The sequence below is a fragment of the Bacillus rossius genome, chromosome 1 (genome assembly GCF_032445375.1).
Source record: "Bacillus rossius redtenbacheri isolate Brsri chromosome 1, Brsri_v3, whole genome shotgun sequence".
In the NCBI taxonomy this organism is placed as follows: domain Eukaryota; kingdom Metazoa; phylum Arthropoda; class Insecta; order Phasmatodea; family Bacillidae; genus Bacillus; species Bacillus rossius.
The window spans coordinates 332,634,391-332,649,671 of NC_086330.1; the positions used below are offsets into that span (position 1 = coordinate 332,634,391).

General features: G+C 44.7%; 1 protein-coding gene across 2 annotated transcripts in view; it reads right to left on the reverse strand.

The window, feature by feature from the left end:
• Positions 1-4,007, reverse strand: part of LOC134528052 (telomerase reverse transcriptase-like) — a 42,631-nt gene extending 38,624 nt beyond the window's left edge. For both annotated transcript variants that reach the window (XM_063361259.1, XM_063361258.1), the window contains exon 1: positions 3,919-4,007. The gene's annotated coding sequence lies outside the window, so the exon portion shown is untranslated. The remainder of the gene's footprint in view (positions 1-3,918) is intronic.
• Positions 4,008-15,281: the final 11,274 nt, after the last annotated feature.

A 15,281-nucleotide genomic window follows, 5' to 3' on the forward strand; every position in this document is an offset into this window, starting at 1 on the left:
TAGAGCAAAATTTTAAACAATACAATGGAACGGCTCCAATGAAAGCAAAAAAAGAATTTAAAAATACTTAACTCCAAATTTGAACCTGATTTTTGACAAGGAATTTCATTAAAATACTGCCCATTTTAATAAAATTCATTACACAGTTAATATAATAAGTTTCCTTTTAGCTTTGTGAACTTTGGCTCACGCCATCTGTCATAGATGGCAGCACCATAGTTACACATTTCCTGTCTGTGATGTAACGAGTCACAGAGGTCAAATTAAAACTGTTTATTCTAAGATTTTAATTCTTTTTTGTTTGCTGATATTTTCATTTGTTTATTTTATGAATTTGGAAATAGTACCGTACTCTGTGAATTGCTTTACTCTATTGCACTAGACCAGCCACAAAACAACAATAGCCTGCATTCTCTAGGCAGAATTTATTTTACTTTATTTTTAACATGAACATTTGTTTTGATTGTTGTATTATTTCTATTTTTATTTTGAAATTTGGAGTTATAATTTGTATTTTTGTGTTAATTCACATACAAATTTAAGGTTTTCTGTGTCTGGCGTCTGTTGGCTTAGGTTCACAGACGACCAATCAGGATGCTGTATTTGATTCTGGCACATTTTTGAATGATTCGGAATTTGAAAAAAAGTTAAAAAGTTATGCCATTGCACAAACACACAAAAAGTAACTTGTGAAATTGTGTGTAATCCAGCTTCTTTATTAGCTCAAAGTACTTGAATTTGCTAATTTTGACATTTTATATATCTAGTACAGTGAATAGTGCTAGGATAACCCTAAAAAGGGTTATAAATTAGGAGTGATCCACACATAAGAAACACGATTAACTTTCCGAGAACATAGTTTGCATGATACTGTGTTTCAAAAGGTTACTTCAATGTCCTGAGGTGAAATTATAAACATATTCAACGTTCTTACGATTAATTCAACACTAAATAGCCTATTACTATTCATTCTGGATCACCATTTTATGCAGCCTATAAGACGTAACTACAAAGTTAATTTTATTTATACTCCCCAGTAGTCCAGGGATATCAAGGTTTTGAGCCTACCCTGAGTCTTCTAGCCCGGAAATTACAAAGTAAAGTTAAATACTTTAAAATATCCTGGCATTGATAAAACAGTGAGATAGCTCAGAACAGACATTTATTTCATGAAAACCAATATTAAATCTTACTTCAGTGAGAATTGTGTTAACTATACAATACTGAACTTTCAATAGTTTCTATGTGCAAAATGTAACTTTCCAGTTGATTAAGTTTATGCCTGTACAGTCTAGATGCTGAATTTATTTTATTTAGTAACATGTTTAATTTACGGAATGAATTTGTAACTCAGTGTATGTGTACAAGAGTAATGTGTGTGGAATTAACCTATCTATCAAATCAGCCCTTACAGATATATAATTTATTATTCAAATTTCTGGTATTTGTTCACATATTTTTTTTTATTATTAACCTGACCATCTACTACTTACTTCATGTTTTCTTTTCCCACACACATTACCTCCATTACAGTGTCTGTCTTTAGGTCAATATAATTCTATGACCTTGGATCAATATAACCGAATTCTATTAGTCATCCCTGAGCATCACTATAAGTTAAACTGTGATAAAAAGGTACCAGAGGTACCTGGCGCCCAACAACATATTATACCATTATTTTTATTACCACATAATTTGACATTCCAAAGTGTTGCAGTGAAGCCATCTGCTATATACATAGCTATATAGAGAGCAGGCACCGCTTCAGTTCCATGCAACATTCGATCCATTCACAAAATCACTCCTGCAAAATGCTGTGTACAAGAGATAAGATGATGTACATAAAAAAATTGCTTGATATTAAAGCTGTATTTAAAGCTACAGTGCAGAAAAGGAAATTTGACTACCAGTCGACAAATGTGTGTTGTTAATTAGGAGTTTCATTACAGAACTGTGCCTCATAACACCATGTTATCTATTCAACAGAGATTTTTTCAGCTTAATGAACAACAAAATAAAAGGGGTTGCTGTCAAACATTAAATTACTACCCAACATTAACATTTTTCAAAAAAATTGTCTAGCTTTTCAAACTGTTATAATACCTCACCCAATAAATCTAGGTTAACAGTAAGCTTTTAAGACTTACACAAGTAGTCTAGGTTAGCATAGACTAACAGTACTTAGCTTTGAAGTGGTTTTTTGAAAATTATTAGTTGAAAAATAAATATTACTTACTTTGACGTTGTCCGACCGAAGGCCACCCCAAAGCCCGACCTGCAACCGCCAGTATCCGACCCCGCTAACGGAACGCACCCCTAGCAATGGCCCACTCGAGTCAGGCGAGCCCCTGAGGACCAGGTAGAATCAAGGGCCATGTCTTAATTAATCAGCCACCTCGACCCCAGTTCGTTAGAAATCAGACACAATTTAATAGTAACGCCACTTTTTATTAAAAACCCCGCCCAAGGAAAGTGCGACGCAGGAATGCCCGGGTCACTCACGTGTGAAATTACGTTAATACATTTGTGAGTGTCTCCCTTGCAGCCTTCAGCCTAAATTAATTAGGGTATTGTGTAACGTAAATATGACCTCCCCGTTTTTTTGTGTATAACTTGCCACTGGAGCAGTCAACAAGTGACGAACAGTCTCTGGTGTGACTTGGAACTTTAGAAACTTTGGCGCGAGAGAATGCTGAGGCCTCCCCTCGCGCCAAGGGCAAACGCCAGTACCGAGCGACTCGCGGACCGGAGCGGACGTGCGTTCCACGGGGAGTCATCACTCTTTATCTCCACTGAAATTCACTACTGGTAACTATAGTCATTAACTCAAATCCTTTTTTCGTTGCATAAACTCCCCATGCGTCCCCGGTCCTTTTTACGGTGTAGGGCCTAACACAGCCGCTCAATTATAAACTCCCCGCACTAGACATTACGCGGGGCAGTTCACCATACGGCACGGGCCGACTCCCACTACCAATGACTATTTGTTAAACATTGAGTGCACAGGCACCGGCAACATCGACGCATAGAGCTTGCACCTAATTTAACTGCGAGCCGTGGTCCACACAGGTAGACCCGGGTACCGCCGCATTAGCAATTTTCGGGATTGGCCTCCTCCAATCAACCTCCCCCTTAACCTCGACTGGCGTGAGGGTTTAAAATTAGTGACAGTGCGTCAGAGCACTCAGTGTTAGTTTAATGTAATTTCGTAGGGTAATTCAATGTACGTCGTGAAAGTGTAAACTGTAATTGTAACTGTTCGAACCAATTAAATGTCCACTCCGCACACTCCGTGCGCGACGTGTCACCGACAGTACAAAACCCAAATTCGTGTGTGTTATTGTGTTGAGTGTCCCTAACCCAGCCAGGAATCAGCGTGTTATGCTGCACAGGGCCTGTGACGTGTTAACAGCCAGGGATCCCTCCAACCACGACCATCGCCGACGATCCTAGCGGGTCACGCAGGGGCATCCGCACCCACCGACCCAACTTTTGGTTAGACACAGAGCTAGCCTGGCGCCCTCCCGGACACATTTACATTAAGAGCCAGTTTCCCCGCTAGGATCCACGCCCGGTCTCGAACACGAGAACCCGGATGACGACAACTTCGTAGGTACAGAATATAGATAATTATGTGGAGTCTATGCACTTTCTGGAAGTAAATAATTTATATCATAAATGCAATACAAAATATATTTGAAGCCTTTCATTTAACTACGTTTTAAATACCTTTAAACTTCGCAAGTAACATATAACATCCTGCGTTTGAATAATGTGGCTATGAAAGTCTGTTTTCATTTTACGTGTAACAGGCGCACCATTATAATAAATATTGGCTACTTTAAACTGTTTTCTAAAACTGCCCGCTTCATTAGACATATTTCTGGAGAAAAATATTCTATTCTTGATATAACTTACCAATTATATTATTTTGATGTTACTATTTATGATTTCACAGTTTACACTAAAACTAGCCAAGCTTACAAATAAACAACTCGTAATAACCGCCAAAAACGTTTTTCTTCTCTTTTTTGGTCTATGGCCTACAGTTTAAGCTAACAGCCAAAGGGTCCATTTGTCCTTGTTCAAATATCGTTTTCAAATCGTAATCAACGTATATTTTACACCAATGCCTTACCCGGGACTCGAACCCAGGACCCCTCACACCGTAAGCCGGTGTGCATCCGACTTCGCTACTGAGTTCAGCGCGCTAATTCTAAAACAAGCCCATCAGGTGTTCCCTGTTATCTTACCAAGCCAGAACTCACTCTTTTGCCATTTCGAATCTCAGGGCACTCTTACACGTTTTACTTGCTGGGAACAGTAGGGTGCACCATGGGGCGCAAAGTCATTTAGTCTATATGACCGTGGCAGGGCGGCTGTTCGTTTTACTCCAGTGGCGTAGCGTGGGTGGGGCGGAGGGGGCGGCCCGCCCCGGGCGGCAGCCCGCGGGGGCGGGTCGCCGGTGAAGCGGGTTGAGATCTGATCTATGATTCATTCATTACATGTGTCAGACACACTATAATGTTCCATTTTTATCTAAAATTTTGCGCACCAACTATTTTTTAATATTTATTTAAAAGAAAAACTGCGAAATCACTGACAGAGGTCTTTATAACGTTTGTTTGTTTACATACGAATGGCAACATCGCATCACGCCGCGCCACCCGGCGCGCGCGAGCCGAGTTGAGCCGCACTCCTTATTATGTTAATTACTCATACAAAATCTTTTGTTTTACGCGTCGGCCCGTGTCGATACCTCTCTTTTGCACTCATTGAATTTAGTACTACGCATTGTACTGTAAAGTTTGACCTTAACCAAGGGCAAACCAAACAACTTCCGCAAACCGGGACACAGTAAAACTCCTATATTGCCCCGTACCACGAGCGCAGGTGAACCCAAAAAAGATATTAAAACCCAAACTAATAGCAGGCTTAAAAAATACTAATAAGGTTGCGAACAGTGAGAGGAGGCAGCAAGTTAAAAAGACGCAAAATTTATATGACAACATTTAATATATATATATATATCATAAAATCGTTTCATCACAAATCGGCGCATCCATCATAAAATACATACCCTATTACTACTTATAAAAAAATAGCTATATAATAATACTAAAAAATACTTTAACAATTCCCCCAAAAAATTATAATTTGATCATATACTTCGGAGCTCCGAAAATTAAATATAATTACCAAAAAGGCATTCAAAATATATATAACATATTAATACAAATACAAATACAAATATAGATACGCACCGGGCGTATCACCGCTGTAAATACCAATTAACATAGGCGAAATCTAGCAAAAAATTGACACACCTTAACATGCAAATAAATATACCAAAAATTTAGCAAATTACAAATTATGGGTTTACAAGCCCTTCTCAGTTAAGTCATTTTCTAACGGTCGACGCCTTTTTTCTTCTAGGTCTGGCAGGGATTGGGTGAAACACGCTGAACGTAAAATCCCAGTTTCAGTTTTATTAGTCCGTTAATTTAAATCCCAAAAATCCACAAATTATAGTTTCACACCAGGGGTCAAAGGGGTCAACGGGGCAGTGGCACGGCTGGCACTTACTTGCTTTTTGACGTCGTGATGTCTGGTCACCAAATACACTCGTTTGCTCACGAGTGTTTTTAATGGCAAACCCTTGCCATTATACGTTACCGTAGCTGCAGGTAATTGTACGGATATGACGAATCCTTCGCCATACCGTCTTGGAATTTATTTCGGCGCACATAATTCATCCTTGGAAAATCCTCGCGATATTCACACACGCTTCACTAACCACTCGCATTCATCGTACCAAAGCGTTCTAAATTATATAAATGAACCCCGTTTATATTCAAAAAGGAACACTCGTATACAGTTACTTCGATGTGGAACCATCACCATGGCCAACCCGCGTTTTACTTCACGTGCGCGCCCGCCTGGGCCTACCAGGCGACTCCACTCGCCCGTCACACCTGACGTCACACAATCAGCTGTTCTGCTCGCGCGCCGTCTAGCGCAGCGATTACCAACATATTCGGTAGTGTCCTCGAACTTTCCAGACCAATTTAATAACTTAAAATCTTAAACTTAAAAATAATAAGACTAAACAAGAATTACAAATTTCTTTTTTAAAACAACATATAACAAACTTAAATCCAAATTAACGCGTATTACCAGGGCATCCGAAAGATTAATAAAATACGTTAACCATTTCTGCCAACATAAACATTATCAAAGGTAGCAGCTGTAGCACACATGCTACAGTACTGATCTTTGTTTGCTTTAGTGCATCGTGAAGTACCGTTACACAATCACGCTTTACTCGTATGTTTGTTTCGCGAGAGTTTCTGATACGGAACGAAAGTCATTTTGATTGTGTTTCGATCTTTTAAATACTGTTGAATCTTCTAAAACTAAACATTTAGAACTTTACCCAATATTTGAACTAGTTTTTGAAAATGAAAAGAGTCAAAGAAAGCGGTGCGGAATTACGCAAAAAAAAAAAGGATAAGAAAGAAGCAGATGCGAAGAAGTCTCAAGGTGCATTACTGATATATTTTAGTTCCAGTTCTGGTTCGAAAGCCACGTTAACGTCTTCGGTGGCATCCTGCAGCAGCGGAAGTGATTCCAGTGTAAGTAGGTATATGATTCCTCCATCTAGAATCATGCATGGCCTAGAATTACTCCAGTTATTTATTATTATTATTTATTTATTTATTGTTTACAAAAGTTACAATATTTCTTACATTAGTCACACAAAACCTATTCACCTAGGTTTGTCTGCGAGTACGGAGTCACACTCGTTCATTAAATCTTATTTTATAATACACTTAAAAATGCTCTAATAGCTGTTTGAACTTTGATTATTGTTTAAAAAGTATGGAGAATATTAACATAAATTACATTGAGTTAAGGTACGACTGAATTTTGTGCTGCTACTTGAATTTAAAACTTCAATAGGGGATGTTTTGTAAATCTAGTAGTAGTCTAGGAATATTTTTTTTTGTTATTGGATAACTTGATTATTTATGGTACCTGTCATACAAAGAAAACATAATTATTCATTTAACTCAAAAATGGCGCCAACGATTTTTCTCAAATTTCTCGTCATTTTATCTTTTAATAACATCTAAAACATGGCTTACTCAGTCAGTTTTTACCGGGAAACTCTAAAAAAGGTAGCTGCCATACAAAATCAATTTTGTTTGTAAATTTTCCTATAAGCCCGGCAAACCGCGCCGTCACCAAAACCACTTTGTTTTGTGATAGATAAAATACTTATTTGAAATTCGAACGTGTCCTCCGGCCAATATTTAGGGAATACATAACTTATTTTACAGGTACAAGAAGAATACGTACCTGCCGTGGCAGTTGGAAGTAGTTCTGGTCCCACCACAGAGCATGGTCAATACGAAGTCGACTCATCAAAAGTACCTCAAGCATCTAGTCATAAGCCTGCAGAAAAAGTGAATGTTGCCAAAGAAGACATAATTGAAATCGTGCCTTCTGCTCCTGCCGAAATCAAAGATGTGAATCTCGACGATGTAGGTTGCTGGCCTTCTCCCATGACCGACGAAGTAAGAACGCTTCTAGTACGTCGCGGATCTGACTCAGTACAGCACATCGATTCCAAATTTGCCGATGTAGTTCGCTCAGGGACTTCAACGAAAGGCGGTACCCGTAAACTAACCAAAGAGTGGTTCTACAAACCATTATCTAACGGCGAAAAGGTTCTCCGAACATGGATGGTGTACTCAGCTTTGAAGCAATCCTTGTATTGTTTTTCTTGCAAGCTGTTTGGCAATTCCGGCTCTAACTTCGCATCTGAAGAAGGATTCAACAAATGGTGGAAGCTAAATCCAAGAATAGGAGACCATGAAAATAGCCTGGGCCATGAACAGAGCTTCTTGAAATGGAAGGAGTTGGAAGTTCGTCTGAACTGTAAAGCAACCATCGATCAGAAACAACAAGAAGTTTTCGAAAGTGAGGAGAAGAAGTGGAGGGATGTACTGTACAGGTTGCTGAATATTATCCAGTTCTTAGCCAAACAGAATCTGGCCTTCAGAGGACATCGAGAAGACATTCGAGGAGATGATAGTGGCAATCGCGGGAACTTTCTGGAGTTAGTGCACCTCCTAGCTAAATACGACCCTCTTCTAATGGAACACTTGACAAAGATAAAGCTGGGAGCAAGAGTCTCAGTTTCGTATCTATCTCCAGAAACCCAGAATGAATTTATAAACTTACTGGGACAGCAAGTTCGATCCACCATCATCCGTCGTATTCAAGAAGCTAAATATTATTGCGTAATCTTCGACAGTACACCAGACATCTCCCACAATGACCAAATGAGCCAAGTTCTGCGATACGTACATATCGAAGGAGAAAAAGTCGCCGTGGTAGAATCTTTCATTGACTTCTTCGAACCAAAAGGAAAAATGCAGAAGATCTCAGCAACGATATATTCGCGAAGATAACATCAGACGGACTGGACATACAGAATCTGAGAGGACAAGCTTATGACAATGCTGCCACAATGTCAGGGATCCACAATGGAGTTCAAGCCCGGATTAAAGCACTGAATTCGAAAGCTATATTCGTTGCATGCACAAACCACTCACTAAACTTGGCTGGGGTACACGCTGCTTCTGAATCAGTGGATTCCGTGATGTTTTTTGGAACTCTGGAGAAGCTGTTTGCCTTCTTTTCCGCATCAACTGTTCGATGGAACGCTTTGGTTGCCGTCACAGGTCAAGCAGTAAAACGAGTCACTGAAACGCGCTGGAGCGCTAGACATGTAGCTGTCAAGATGCTTAAAAATAAGTTTGAGGTAGTTCTTGAGGTACTGGAACAATTAACAGATTCATCTCAAACTTCCGAAACAAGATCGGGAGCCAGTCTTCTCCTGACAGCCATGCAGTCATTTAACTTCCTAACTTTTCTTGGCTTTTGGGCTGCAGTGCTACCTGAAGTAGATGACGCACAGATTTACCTGCAGCAACGAGGACTAAGTGTGGATAAGTGTGCTCAGAAACTCTGCGCTTTGAAAACCCTCTTAGTGGAAAGTAGAGACCGTTTCGTGCAAGAAGCAATTGACTTTGCTAAGACTCTCTGCGAAAAACTCGGAATCGAACTCAAAACGAGAAGAATTCGCAGGAAAAAACGCATGCATGGCGATGAATCTTATTCTGAAGATGCAGCTTTGTCTCACGAACAGGAAATCCGTCGAGAGATTATCGTATCATTCGACAAGATCATTCAATAAATGACGACTCGATTCCAGCAAATTCAAGAAATATCGGACAAGTTCGGATTTTTGATGCCAGCGAAACTTTTGGACAGCAAGTTCGAGTGTGATCTTTCCCATGTATTAGAAGACATCGACAAGGACGAGTTTCAGATGGAGCAGAAGCGTCTTCAGCACTTTGTTGTTGTTGCCTGTTCTGAATCAGAGGAAGATATAAGTGGTAAAGGACCACTGGAGCTGCTCCAGTTCATTCAAAAACTGAATCTCGGAATTTCGGTTCCAAATATAGTCATCTTGATTCGTATATATTTGACTTTGGCGATTAGTGTTGCAAGCTGTAAGAGAAGTTTTTCGAAGTTGAAGCTAATAAAAAATTACCTCAGATCTACTATGAGCTCCGCTATACTATCAAACTTGGCTATATTGTCGATTGAACAAGAATTGGCTGCTAATATTGATTTTGACAAAGTTATTTCTGACTTCGCTGCTCATAAGGCCCGTAGAATCCGCTTGTAAAACCGCTCATCCTTTTTTAACTTCAATAAAAGGTACCTCATTGCATGTGAAATTTAATTTTAATTAAGCACCTATAAAATGGGGGCGGCAAAATGAGTCTCCCGCCCCAGGCGCCGAGATGGCACGCTACGCCACTGTTTTACTCGACAGGTTAAGATGATCTCAGGTATATCTTATTCTATGGAAAATATGTCTGTTCTGAAGTTAAAGTAAACTGGTAAGCAAAAGGATAACAAAACAAATAGATAGCTTGTTAAATGCTAATATGTTATAAATGTGCTTAATAGCTTAAAAATAACTCGTTATGAAGAATAAATTGATGCCATCATGTACAGAATTTTTCTAGCCAAACATAATACCAAAACACATCGGCAAAAAAAAAGCATTAAAATTTATTACAACCAAAAATGGTGTCGGTATAAAAGGGGGTAAAGTGACGTCGACCCAAGTGTCTCCCCGGCTCCTTCAGGCCGTTATGCCTCGCCAGCGCCATCTCTTGCATGTGTTGTGCGACGCAAGTGACGGTGACGTGTGACGTTGTGTTTCTTTACAGGATTTGACTTATTATTTTATTGTAAATATATTTTGTTTTACGTTTTGTACATATTTTGCGTATATTTTTATTATAATTAATTTTGCATTGAAGGGTTGTGTATTTGAATATGTTTTAATTGTACACCGGGCGCCAAGGCCGTGGCTTCCGCCTGTGACCAATCAACGTGTTCCGCGGGCTCGCTGAGAAGGGGGGGAGACGCGGGCGCTCAGGCGCGCCAGGGGAGTGGGAGGGCAGTCGTGGACCCGGCACGAGAGGCGACGGACGTGTTGGTGACGCCGCTCCAGGACGGTGAGAGAAACGGGCGCGGTATTAACAGTGGTTCTAGACTTTGCCGTGCGGAGACGTTTATTTTCAACTTTGCAGTCGAGCCTGTTAATTTGCTATTTAGTTACGAGCTCTCATCGTACTATTTTCACGTATGTGTGTTCTGCTCTCAATTCTGGCGAGTCGCGGTTCATTTCGGCAAACTGGTCATTCTCCGTCATAGGTTCTATGCTTTTCATCTCTTCCTGGCCAGAGTAGTGTACAGTCAGACAGACATCCTATCGCGCGCGGGTCATAAGAATCTATTCTTTACTGTGGGAGTGATAGTTGTCACGGGCGGGACGTCCCGTAATTTTCTTAACCAGATTAGTGCGCGGAACCGGGTTTCGACCCACAGAGAAATAGTCACAGGAGGAAACGCGGCAGCCCCATGTAAAGTGTTCAGCGTCTTGAGTATAAAGGACCATCAAACTTTATTCGAGTTGTTCTCATTTCATCTCTGGAAACTAAGTCCCTCGGCCACGTGGCCCGAACCCCTCTTTACCGAACCCTGAGTAGCCGGCAGAACAGCAGCATTGTCAGGGACTAGTCGACCAGACCACGACAAAAGGATGGTTGTCATTTGATTTCAAGTATTAATATGGCAAAGTTTGAAAACATCAACTACCTTATTTCTTACCGCCATGTGTACATCACATACTTGATGCTATCCCTCTCAGGGGGTATCCATATATGCATGATTATCATGATTACATGGTGTGTGGAACCATTTTTTTTACGTCACTTAATGGTGCGCCATATTATTTAGACGCCCAAAACATGGGCTGAAGTCAGTGGCGGTTAGAGGTGAATTTTTTTCTTCTGATTTTTGGGTTGGGAACGGGAAGAGTGATTTAAAATATTGAAGTAAAAACATCACTTTAACTAACACATGTAGTTAATAATCTTACATCACTATTTGAAACTAAACTTTGCCTTATGTGCCTTGAGTAGTAGCATAGGCGACATGGCTTCTCACACAGTAACATAGTGTCTTGACTGATATTTTACAGATTTTTACATTATTTGGAGGGTTTGTGGCTTACAGCCTCTGTATCCACCATGCACCCGATATCAGCTGAAGTGAAATGTTTGTATTGTGGCATAAATTTAAATAAAATTTGATATGAAAGTGATTTTTTTTACCATGGAGTTCAAATATATACTAGCCATCATCTGACGTAATCAATAACCATTTCCACAATGTTTTAGAAGGGACAATATAACAATAGCGAGGTTCCAAAGTGACTTCAATTATGTCACAAGTTGAAGTCTCCCGACAATTTCTAACTCCATGATTTCTCCTTTAAAATATACATATATGAGGTTATGTTTTGCTCACTGTTACTTTTGGTTGCTAAAGTTAAAAGAGTTAAGGGAAAATTAACTTAAGTCACGAGTTGGTAGGAAATTTCATATTACGCCTGGTACAAATGTCTTGAAAAATAAAATTGTGAATTTAGATTCGTCTTTAAACGAAACTGCATTGGCAATCTACACTACTATTATAAGCAGGAAGTGTTTGTTTGTTCGTAAGGGATAATCTCTGTAACTACTGATCCGATTCTGACAATTCTTTCACTAATAGGAAGCTACATTATCCCTGAGTGTTATGGGCTATTGACGCCAGCCGATAGTGCGCCTCTTAGTCGCACAGGCCGCGATGCCTCTCCGACGCCTCTCAAAGCCGTGTGCCACGAACACGCCCGCGCGTGCAACATGGTGCAACGAGTGTGAGTGCACCGAACGACCCGCAGCTAGCACCACTACCGGCCACCTCGGCGGAAGCACTCCGCCGGGTGTGGCAATGTGCTTCCGCCGGACTATAATAGCATCAAGGGCACATGTTTTCTCTCACAGACATAAACTATGTAATGTATATTTCATCAAATGTTTTTATTTGTTAATTTCATTGTTCAACGTGCGAATAGGTCCTAAACTTGGCCGCGTCTGTTTCCCGCGCGCTGCGCTTCTTGCGCGCAATTGGCAGGCCTGCTGTAGCGCTGTGCTACACGAGTGAGTCAGTACCCACCGGGAGCTCGAAGAGGCTGGTCGTCTTCGCGCAACGTTGAGAGGCCACCTTCGCGCCAATTCCGCAACCGCATCTAGATCGTGAGTACAACACCACTGGCCGTGCATCACCGCGCATCACCGCGCAGGTATTAGCAGCAACGTCCGCCACGTACTGTTCGCTCAAAACTCCCCCCTCTTCATAGTAAGCGGGGTCATCGCCGAACAGCCGTACACGCGCAGAGCTCTCTAACCCCGAACAGTCGCGGCCAGGGGATGGATAGCACCATGTAGAGGTTGATGTGTAATAAAAACCACACTTCACGTAGCAGAGTGCATCATTTGTAGTATAAGGCGTCTTGGGTGGCCTAAACAGCCCAAGGATCACCTCTACGGACACGTCCCTGCCTCCCGCCACTCGGCCGAACCCAAACCCCGAGACCCATCCCGCAAGACTTGATAGCTTTGACGGGGAGGCAGCCGGAACGGTGTCAAAATGGCGCCCACCTAGTGTGGCAACATAACAACGCCGCAAACGCCATCCGAATCGCTGAAAATCCGGCAGAGTTACGCGTAGGGACAGCACAAAGGGGAGAGAAAGCGCGCGCAGATGTGCAGGCGCCGCGGAACGGGACGCGCCGGGGTAATCAGGCCACACCACCCCCCTCCAGCACTAAGATCGTTCGCTCACTCCCTCCCGCATTCCACGGTTCCACCCCTCCCCCCCTTACACGCGTACAGATTGTTCGCTCACCCCCTCCCGACTAACCCCTCGCGCGCCGAGGACAAACGAGCGCGCCCGAAGATCACCGAGCCGTCACCAGCCGCGGCCGCGTAAACAACCGCGAGGCGCGTGCGTGCGGGCAAGACCGCTCGGTCGTAAGCGCAAGGGGGCGCACCCCCGGATCTGCCCGCGCCCGCCACCGACGCTTCATCCCGACGCTCGGGTCGGACAGCCGCGGATCGCGCATGGACAAGAGGCCGGACGTAGCCATCACCATGGAGAGCTATTGCGCCGGGTGCGGCAAGCCGCACACCACCAGCCACAGCACCGGTGAGTACCCCCACCTGTACTGCACATGCGAAACGGTACGCGTCAAGACGGAGGGGCAGCCCAGAACCCAAGCGGGTCCCCAGTGCGCCGCTGTCCACTGTCCCGGTTACCGAGGCGAGATAGCGAGATGCCAGCAGTGCGGAACAATTAAACACCGCGCATGCGCAGACGCGCTGGAATTCGTAAATTTCCGGGACGGACTTTTTCTGTGTGGGGGGTGCGAGCGACGCGCACGAGGGCACCCAGGGGGTCAGCTAGCTACCACGTCCCGCCCCCTCACCGGGCCTATTACCCTCCCGGAGTTCGCGGGCCTCAACCACGAGGATCCGCGCGTGTTTTTGCGAGCCTGCGAGGCAAGGCTCGTGCGGCACCAGATACCGCGGGAAGAGTGGGCGGAACGCGTGAGTGCGCAGCTGCGCGGCGAGGCGCGCGAGTGGTGGGCCCAGGCGGGCAGCTACGACGCAGACTGGGAAGACTTCGCCCGCCAGCTGGAGGCGCGCTTCAATGACACCCGAGCCCTGAACACATGTCGGAGTGAGATGTTCAGCCGTTGCCAAGGGGACGGGGAGGCGGTGGAGACGTTTGTTTATAACAAGCTCAGACTATACCGCCGCCTAACACCCGGGGGTCAAACTAGCGACATACTGCCCTTCATAGTGGAGCTAGTGTCCCCCAAACTTCGCCCATTCTTGCGCGAAGCAGTGACTCGCGGGCTGGATGTTTTTCTCGCACGAGCACGAGCCGTAGAGCATGACCTCCAATCAGCTCGCAGCGCCAAGGGCGTCGCGACGCCCCGGTCAGCCCCGTCCACCAAGGGGGCGGCGCGCGCAGAGGTCGAACATGCCGTAGTGCCGTACACGGGCCCGCCGCCGCCGAGGGGCAACTACCGGCCCACCGACCCGTCCCCGATGGGGGAGGGGATGCCCCTACCGGGCGCTCCTCACCGTGGCGCTGTACAGACGCGTCTCGACGACCACCGCGGGGGAACACAGGGCGCCCAGGACAGCCGGCTACCCCGCTGCCGCTACTGCGCGACAGAGCAGTACCACTGGCACATGGTGTGCCCGACCCGCGAGGCAGTCTGGCGAACGCGAGGGGGCGAGGTGAAGCTCCCGGGAAACTCCGTCTAGGGGGCGGTGACGCAGCTGGCCACCACCCCCCAATTAACAGCCCAGCTCCGCGGAAAGACTCACCCCGGCGCCGCGGAACCACCCAGCCGCCACCCCGCCCACCTATCACAGCTGGAGAGGGTCCGCCTCACCTGGTCGCGGTGTCCGTGTCCCGCTCCAGGTCGCCGGCGAGCGACGCCGTCCACCTGAGGTCGGCGCCGCCCCCGCACGCTGCTGCGGGGGCCACTCAGCTGCCGTCCCATCCACCTGGCGCGGGTGGGGGCGGCCCGCCTCACCTGGTCGCGATGTTCGCGTCCCGCCCCAGGTCGCCTGCGAGCGACGCCGTCCACCTGACGTCGGCGCCGCCCACACACGCTGCTGCGGGGGCCACCCAGCTGCCGTCCCATCCACCTGGCGCGGGTGGGGGCGGCCCGCCTCACCTGGTCGCGATGTTCGCGTCCCGCCCCAGGTCGCCTGCGAGCG